This window comes from Eptatretus burgeri, chromosome 4, assembly GCF_056783735.1.
Source record: "Eptatretus burgeri isolate ZD-2024b chromosome 4, Ebu_testis_v1, whole genome shotgun sequence".
Classification (NCBI taxonomy): domain Eukaryota; kingdom Metazoa; phylum Chordata; class Myxini; order Myxiniformes; family Myxinidae; genus Eptatretus; species Eptatretus burgeri.
In genome coordinates, this window is record NC_140964.1 from 63,627,129 (window position 1) to 63,636,288 (window position 9,160).

General features: G+C 43.1%; 1 long non-coding RNA gene across 1 annotated transcript in view; it reads right to left on the reverse strand.

The window, feature by feature from the left end:
- The window catches only part of LOC147028209 (uncharacterized), a 28,141-nt gene extending 18,990 nt beyond the window's left edge, over positions 1 to 9,151 (reverse strand). The window contains exon 1 of the long non-coding RNA XR_015057465.1: positions 9,073 to 9,151. This is a non-coding gene — a long non-coding RNA (uncharacterized LOC147028209). The remainder of the gene's footprint in view (positions 1 to 9,072) is intronic.
- Positions 9,152 to 9,160: the final 9 nt, after the last annotated feature.

Sequence of the window (9,160 nt, forward strand, 5' to 3'; positions counted from 1 at the left end):
CATCTAAAAGCTCATATGGAGTTTGCGAAAATGCATCTTAATGATACTGCAGATGTGTGGAGGAACGTTTTGTGATCAGACGAGACAAAAATTGAACTTTTGGTGTAAATTCAAAGCGCTATGTCTGGTGCAAGCTGAACACTGCACATCACTCAGTCAACAACATCCCTACTGCCAAGCATGGTGGTGGCAGCATTATGTTATGAGACTACGCTTCATCAGCAGGGACTGGCAAGCTTGTCAGGGTAGAAGAGACAATGGATGGTGCAAAGTACAAGAGAATCCCTGATGAAAACCTGCTTGAGTCAGCCATGAATCTGACACTGGGAAGGAGATTCATATTTCAGCAGGACAATGATCCGAAGCACAAAGCTGAAATCACACTGGAGTGGCTGAATAAAAATAAAATAAATGTTCTTGAGTGGCCCAAAGTCCTGACTTTGCTGCAAAAGTTGCTTCCACCAACTACTGACCTCAAGGTCTGAATACTTTACAACCAGTGAATTTTGATTTGTACGTGTTTTTTGCAGGTATTCCTTGTGATGTAACCAAGTTTGAATGTAAAATTCATATTTATGCTCCACCCATGTTTTGCATCATCTCCGCTGAGAGGGGATGAGGAAGGATCTTCCCTGTCTGGTGGAACGGTGGTCATGTGTGTTGAAAGCACTGTTTTTCCATCGCACTTGGAGTGTTTTAAAATATAATAAAGGTGATTGAAACCTCTAAGAGTTGGGTAATTGCTGTCTGATAATACATCAATGATTTGGATAGTGGGGTGAAGAGTAGGCTTTCCAAATTTGCAGATGACACAAAGCTTGCAGGTAAGGTGGAAAGCAGAGGGGGTGGTGATCAGATTCAGGAAAGTCCATCCATCCATTGGAACCATACTCTGTGCAGAGCGTTGGTGCTGCCGAAGCAGTTTCCTTGGCTATTGGGCACAATCCTGGACGGGTCGCCACTCTGACGCAGGATATTCGAATGACTCGATCATCCCCACCAAGCTGGTACTCATTTTTCTGACCTCGGAAGGATGGCAGGCTGAGTCAGCCCCCTGGTGAAGTAATTCAGCAGGCAACGAGGCTTGAACTCAGGACCCTTGGATCCCAAGCCGCCACCCTAACCACTGAGCCAACACCAGGCTTCATTCAGGAAAGTATTGATACTTAAATTGATTTTGCAAAAGATTGGCAGATGGAATTTAACATTAACACGTGTACGGTGTTTGGGATGGGTAAGAATAATGAAAATAGAGATTACAGGATGCAAGGGGTAATTTTGGAGCGTGTCACACAGGAGAAGGATCTGGTGGTGGTAATAGATACGGGAGGTAAGCAGGTAGCACAATGCCAGGCAGCTATAGGTAAAGCAAATATGGTTTTAGGTTGTATTCGGAGGGGGATCATTTATAAATCAAAAGAGGTAGTGTTAACATTGTACAGGAATTCAGCGAGGGCCACATCTAGAATATTGTGTGCAGTTTTGGTCTCTACAGTTTCAGAAGGACATAGATGCCATAGAGAGGGTTTAGTGTAGGGCTACTCGATTGATTCCGGGCCAAGCTCGACTCAACCATGAGGATCGGCTGAAGGAGACAGGGCTTTATACACTAGAAAGGAGGCGGTCACGAGGTGATATGATAGAGATGTTTAAGATAATGAAGGGTAAAGACAAAATAAGTGCAGTTGAATTATTCAGCAGAGTAGACAGTGATAGGACCATAGCTTGAGAGTGAAGAAGAGGAGAGTTAAGAAGGTAGCAAGGCAGGGGACTTTCACTCAGAGAGTACTTAATGCATGGAATGGTCTCCATGGAAATGGAATGGCAGCAGAAACAGAAGATCAGTTTAAATTAGAATTAGATAGGTACCTGGAATTTTGGAGATAGAGGGGTATAGGGATGTGGACAGGACTTTTAGGTAGCTTGAGCATTGATGGGTGATTGTGTGCATGTGTACGGAATGTTGTTGGTAGGGGTCTCGTAAAGGGGTGTTGGGTGGTTGATGTTGTGTGTTTTTTTTACCCAAGACCGTCTTTGCCCATGACCCCTCCCCTTTAAAGAAAAAACAAACAAAAAAAAACACAAATACTTGCCCATCCACAAATACTTTCAACTTCTTCTCTGAAACTACACATACAATTTCGATAAAACTTTACCACAACCTTCATCACCCTGTAGGTACCAAAGTTTGTTCATGGCATTAAAAAATCCGACCCTATGAGGGTCTACGGGGGTTGCCCACCAAAATATTTATTTGCTTTCTTTTCAGAAACGACACACACAATTATGGTGAAACTTGATAACAACCTTCATCACCCATGATGTACCAAAGATTGTTCATGGCATTAAAAAAATCGGGGTATAAGGGGATGGACAGGGGGGGTAGCACCCCTAAATAGGTGTTTGCTATAACATTGGTTCACTGGAACATTTTGCTGATTCTGTCCCATGTTGACTTCTTCCTCAGTATCATTATTCCATCAGGTGAGCGCTCAGGGGTATTACCCTTATGTTTTAGCTCACCTGGAACATAGTTCTGGGGATCTTATGGGATGGCGCATCGTCCATCCGTCCACAAATACGTGCAACTTCTACTCTGAAACTACACATGATTTCGATGAAACTTTACCACAACCTTCACCAGTGTGTGTGTGTGTGTGTGTGTGTGTGTGTGTGTGTGTGTGTGTGTGTGTGTGTGTGTGTGTGTGTGTGTGTGTGTGTGTGTGTGTGTGTGCCAAAGTTTGTTCACGGCATTATAAACATCAGCTCCAAGGAGGTCCATGGTGGTTGCCCCCCAAAATAGGTATTTGTTTTCTTCTCAGAAACTACACATGCAATTCTCATGAAACTTCACGAACACTTTCATCACCCATGACATTCCAAAAATTTTTCACAGCATTAAAAAAATCGTGGTCTGAGGGGGTGTAAAGGGGGTTGCCCCCCAAAATCATATTTGCTTTCTTCTCCAAAACTACACACGATTTTGATGAAACTTGACCACAACCTTCGTCACCCATGGTGTACCAACGTTTGTCCTTGACATTAGGAAAATCGTGGTTTGAGGGGGTGTAAAAGGGGGTTTCCCCACAAAATATGTATTTGCTTTATTCTCAGCTCAGAAACTACACACACGATTTTGATGAAGCTTGACCACAACCTTCATCACCCATGGTGATGGGCACAATTTTATTCGATCAAGGTGCAGACATTTCTAAAATGTGTTTGGCATTACACGATATATTTTCTCGAACACACCACTTTGCTCATGCATCAGACCAATCAATCAATGGCATCAACCACAAAGTGTGATTTTGAATAAGCAATCTATGTTGCCCAATGTGGTATCGTTCTGCTACGTATGGGTATTCAAGTACCGCAACATCTCAATAACACATTAAATGCACAATTCCTCTTTATATACAAAATAACTTTACATCATCTTCCTGGATGGCTCGATCTCCTCCTGCAGAATAAAATCCGTTCAACCCTCTCGTCTCGGTTTATGTTTATGGCGGTGTACACAGCTGATGGCTGCCTTGTGATCAAAGGGTGGCTGAACACGATGGTTGAAACTTCAGAATTTCTCTTATTTTGATTTTAAAAGAGTTTATGATAGAGTACTTTTAAGTACGGTATATAATTAAATATCCATCCATTGGGACCATACTCTGTGCACAGCGTTGGTGCTGCCTAAGCAGTCTCCTTGGCAATTGGGCACAATCCTGGAGTGCCAGCAAGCTGGCACTCATTTTGCCAACCTCAGAAGGATGACAGGCCGAATTAACCCCACCTCGTATTGATTCAACAGCTGAGCGGGATTTGAACCCAGGATCCGAGGATCCCAAGCCCACCATCCTAACTATTAAGCCAACACCAGGTGTAATGGGAGAGTATATAATTTATCGTGCAGTAAAAAAAAAGGGTGTAATGTACCCAATAGACAGGGACGAAGCCTCTGAAGTGGGAACAACAGGTTTAATTCGGACACGGACACAATACAACACAGCATAGGAACATGGGCGGGTCACATGGCTCAGATTAACCACGCCCGGTGCACCCATGTATGCATACATCTTCTATCTATAATTCCAGCAATCTCTGTGTGTTGGGTGGTCGTGAGACTACCGTTATTCTCAGGTTTTCCGTCTGTCTGTATGTATGTAATGGACAGCTCTGGGGGCCAGAGAAGTCAACCGATTTTGATGAAACTTGACTGGGAAGTTCATACCAGGATCTAGTTGTATGCTTTTGAGCACCGTTGCTATGGACGCCACCATTGCCTAGCAACGGGACTTTGAAATTTTTGAAAAAAATCCGAATTTTTTTTTCCCAAAATCAAAAATCGGCTTTCGCGCTTTTATGCGCACTATAATCAACCTCTTTGTCAAAAAATTTCAGCCTGATCCGTCAAAAACTGTATGACTCGTATGCAATTATATAGCGACCACCCATGTCACCTACCGGCTTGTCTGTCTGTCTGTGACTGCTGTTTCTCGACAACCACTGGTCCGATCTAATTGAAACTTGCCAGATATATTGCTGGGGACCTGAGCATGTGCCTTTTCAACGTTTGATATTAATCGGACAAGTGGTTCCCAAGTTATGGCCATTTATTTACCAAACCAATAAGAGGACACGGTGCTATGACATCACAATTGACGTCACAATTCTTCTTTTTTTTTGCACATACGGCCACGCACGTACAGGCACACACTAGTCTATCGACAATTCCAGCAATCTCTGTGTGTTTCTCTGTGACCGCTGTTTCTCGACAACCACTGGTCCGATGTAATTGAAACTTGTCAGGTATATTGCTGGGGACCTGAGTACTGCATGTGCCTTTTCAAGGTTTGATATTAATCGGACAAGTGGTTCTCAAGTTATAGCCATTTATTTACCAAACCAATGAGAGGACACGGTGCTATGACATCACAATTGACGTCACAATTATTCTTTTTTTTTTGCACGTACGGGCACGCCCATACGGGCACGCACTAGTTATCATAAATGACTGATACATCTCAAAGTGCTAATACAAAATAGAAAAATAAACAAATGTCACCCACAGGGTGACCCGTATGTTGCCAAAAGGTGACCACGTGTGACTTCTTTAAGGTTACACTGAGGTGAATAGAGCTGCTATCCACCAGGAACTGCTATCCACCACTCCTTGAGGAATATCTGCCTACGCGAGATTCCGATGAGAATCGTTCTACAGATTAACCATGAAAAATATGCTTTTGCCTCATAACGTCATAATGTCTCAAGCTTGACATATCTAGAAAGCACTCATCGAGGTGTTCAATTTGAGGTACTACACGATATGGTTCCTAAAACTTGAAAATTTGACCTTGGGGTCAAATATGTTTTACCTGAGGCGCTAACCATGAAAGTCAAGGCCAATCGCCACCAAAAATTAATCAGCTGAGCGCCAGACCATGAACTATATTCCCATGAAATTTGAAGACGATCCGATCAAAATTACTCAACAAAATAAGGGTTTCGTTGACTCCCCCTGATTTGCAACAAAGTGACCTTGACCTTTGACCTTGACCTTCAAAATTTTATGCGCTCAAAGGGACCTCTCTAGGCCTCTGATATGCGAAGTTACAAAAATTTCTAATGATAACTGTGCTCTGCAGAGTGATTTATACGTGATTACAGACCAAAAAAAAACAAAAAACATATGAAGGTCAAGGCCAATCGCCACCAAAAATTAATCAGCTGAGCGCCAGACCATGAACTATATTCCCATGAAGTTTGAAGACGATACGATCAAAATTACTCAAAAATAAGGGTTTCGTCGACTCCCCTGATTTGCGCCAAAGTGACCTTGACCTTTGACATTGACCTTCAAAATTTTGTGCACTGAAAGGGACCTCTATAGGCCTCTGATATGCGAAGTTACAAAAATTTCCGATGATAACTGTGCTCTGCAGAATTTTTTATACGTGATTACAGACAAACAAAAAAAACAAAAAAAAACATACAAACTGACTAACATATCTTGCAAAACTTCGTTTTGGCAAGATAAAAAGAGATAATGAAAAAAAAACTGCAATTTACATGTACATTGGTGTGGTGTGGATGTGGCGAAGACATGACGGGCCGAACTCGTCCAGTTGCGAGATTGAGTACCTTGTTGTTGCGAGAAGTGTATTGTTTTTTGATGGTTTCGTACTCGCATGGGTCTATAGAAAAAATTTAGCTTGGTTGCCGGAGTGGCAACCTTGGGGAACTCCAATAATTTGTATAAATCCAAGATGGCCACCGCGGACGGAGGTGGAAAATAAATTTTCAACCAATCAACCTACAATCACGTGTGATACATTTTTTCCGTATAATTTCAAGGTGAGGAATCGATTTCTGAGGTCAGTTGTGTGGTTCAGGGGTCAAATTCAGGGTTAAAGGTCAAGTTCAATGTCATTTTTGGACTATTGAGGGGTTTAAAACTTTTTGACCCCTGCATCAACTGCAGATCACTCCTACTCGATAGTTGATGAAGGATCCCATTGATTCTAATCTCACCTCTTCTTCTTTTCAGAGAAACGTATGATGGCTGACTCAAGGTGTCTTCTCCCAGTGTGTCAAAGAGAAGAAATGAAATTCACTGAGATTGGGATCAAGAAGCTCATCTCGTGTGCCAAATCCCGTGGAGATGGGGACCTGTAGGCTAAGCTACAGAACATTATTGATGTTGGTGGAGATGCGGCAAGCATCGCCTGCCACAAAGGTTGCTACTGTACTTATACATCAAAAGAATAAATTGAGAGTGAGAAAGTCACAGAAAAGAAAGGCTGAAGATGAGGGTGTAAGGACAACTACAAGGCCTCATACAAAGGTAGCTGACAAAGGTGTGTTTGAATACAAACGTGATTGTATGTTCTGTAGTGAGGAATGTTTACCCATTGATGATAGACACCCAGAAAGATGGGACCGCGTTTGTGAGTATATGACCAAAGAACATTTTGACACAGAACGTAACCCACTCTCAACTATGAAAGATATGCTCCTTGATGTTGCTGAGCAGCGTAATGATGATGTCGCGAGAAGGGTCAAGTTGCACCTTGCTTTTGTTTCTGATCTACCTTCTTCTGAGTGCAAGTACCATGTCCGCTGCTGTAACAGTTTCACGAAAGTCCCCACATATGCTGATTTGCCAACTGGTAGTGCAGATGAAAATGCTCTGAAGGAAGTCATTGAGTACATGAACCGAGACAGGTCCAGAATATGGAATAGTGTTGAACTGCATTCCCTGTACTCGGATTGAGGTGGCAAGCTCGCTCGACGTGACAAGTTAAGCAAGTTGACTGACTGCATGAGTAAGGATGTTATCGTTGTTCGGATAGATGGCTGTGCTGCCATTGTTGATTTCCGTGAGTCCGTTGCTAAAAGTCTCAAGAGAGTTAAGGTAGATGATACGGATGAGAGGAGCATTGCTTCTGTGGTGAGGCAGATCAAGCATGAGGCACGGTCGGTCAAGTACAGCAGTGCCAATTACGACCTATCAGAGTTTACACAGGCCAACACAATCAAGGCGACCAGCCCAAGTTTGTTGAACTTGGTTTCGGACCTGGTCTCCGGTGGTAAAGTGACCAAGATATCTCTGAGCCTGAGCCAGTCAATTCAGAGTCACGTTACAGGAACCAGAAATCAGACATTAAGACTGGCCGTCAAACTGTTGCACCGGCACGGCAGTTCCGAACTTCTCAAACCCCTTCATGAACATGGCTTCACGACCTCGTATGATGAGGCCGAGATTCCGAAAATTGGCCGCTCGTCTACCAGGTGACAATGCACAGGTTCTCCACCAGTTCATGGGGTTGCGTAGAATCGTCGTCGCCATCTTCGCGTGGTTTGACAACTTCAATCTCCAGGTATTCACACCCAATGGTCGACGCACTACTCATGTTCTCTCACATGAATTTCAGCAACCTCATCCCGCAGGTGTGCTGGAGTATGGCCGCGCTAAGCAAGGGATGCAGACCATACTTGCAAAATCTGCTGACCAGCAGGCTCCACCTGAACTTGACATCACGAAGTATGGGTGGGAAATAAAAGATGGCACCCCAGTACCAGCAACCTTCGATCAGCCCCCAGGACCCCAAGATCTCATGGATGTAGTGCGGTGCAGCTGTAAGGCGGCGGTGAAGGCGTGCGGCACTGAACGTTGCAGCTGTCACCATGGAAAGATATCATGCCCTGTGTACTGCGCTTGTGTTTGTAGTGACGCCTGCTTCAACCCGTTCAAGACAGGAGACGAAGACCAAGATGAAATGGAAGAGGAAGGAGAAGCAGATGTGGAAGATGACGAGGAAACTGAACATCTTGATCTTGCATTCGGCTCTGATGATGAATGGGAGTGATCGACGTTACTGAATAAACGCTTGACCACCATCGCTCTGAAAATGTCATTATTATTATTTTATTTCATTTTTGGCCGAAAAAGACCTTGAACTTGACCTTTGACCCTGAATTGACCTCAAATCACAAACTTGACCTCAGAAATTGATTCCTCAGGTCAAAATTATACGGTAAAGAGGTATCACACGTGATTGTAAGTTCATTGGTTGAAAAGTTATATTCCACCCCGGTCCGTGGTGGCCATCTTGGATTTATGCAAATTCGCGGAGTTCCCCAAGGTTGCCACTCCGGCGACCAAGCCAAATTTTCTCCACAGACCCATGTGAGTACGAAACCATCAAAAACAATACACTTCTCATTCCAACAAGGTTGAGTACAGAACATATACGGGTGGCAAACGGACTAAACGGCCTCCTCCTGCGTATAATTTCCTTCACATTATTTTCTCACCCATCAATTACACAGATGAGAAGGAATTATTTGTCTTGAGCATTAAAAGGTCAGAAATTGTATTAAAGTGGGGGCATTGCCTAATTGTTATGTTACTAAAATAGGCATTCGTAATTATTGTAACTTTTACGTATTTAACAAGTATTGGAATGCCGATAGGACCTTACATATCTTAAGGAATATGATAAATGAGATTATATTTTACGCGATGACGTGTAATAATTATTTTATCCCGAGAACACGTCTTCACAATTTTACCTCAGAAGTACGTCTTCTTCTTCTTTTCCCAATCTTCTTCTTCTTCTCTTAATCTTATTTTTCTTCTCTTAATCTTCTTCTTCTTCTC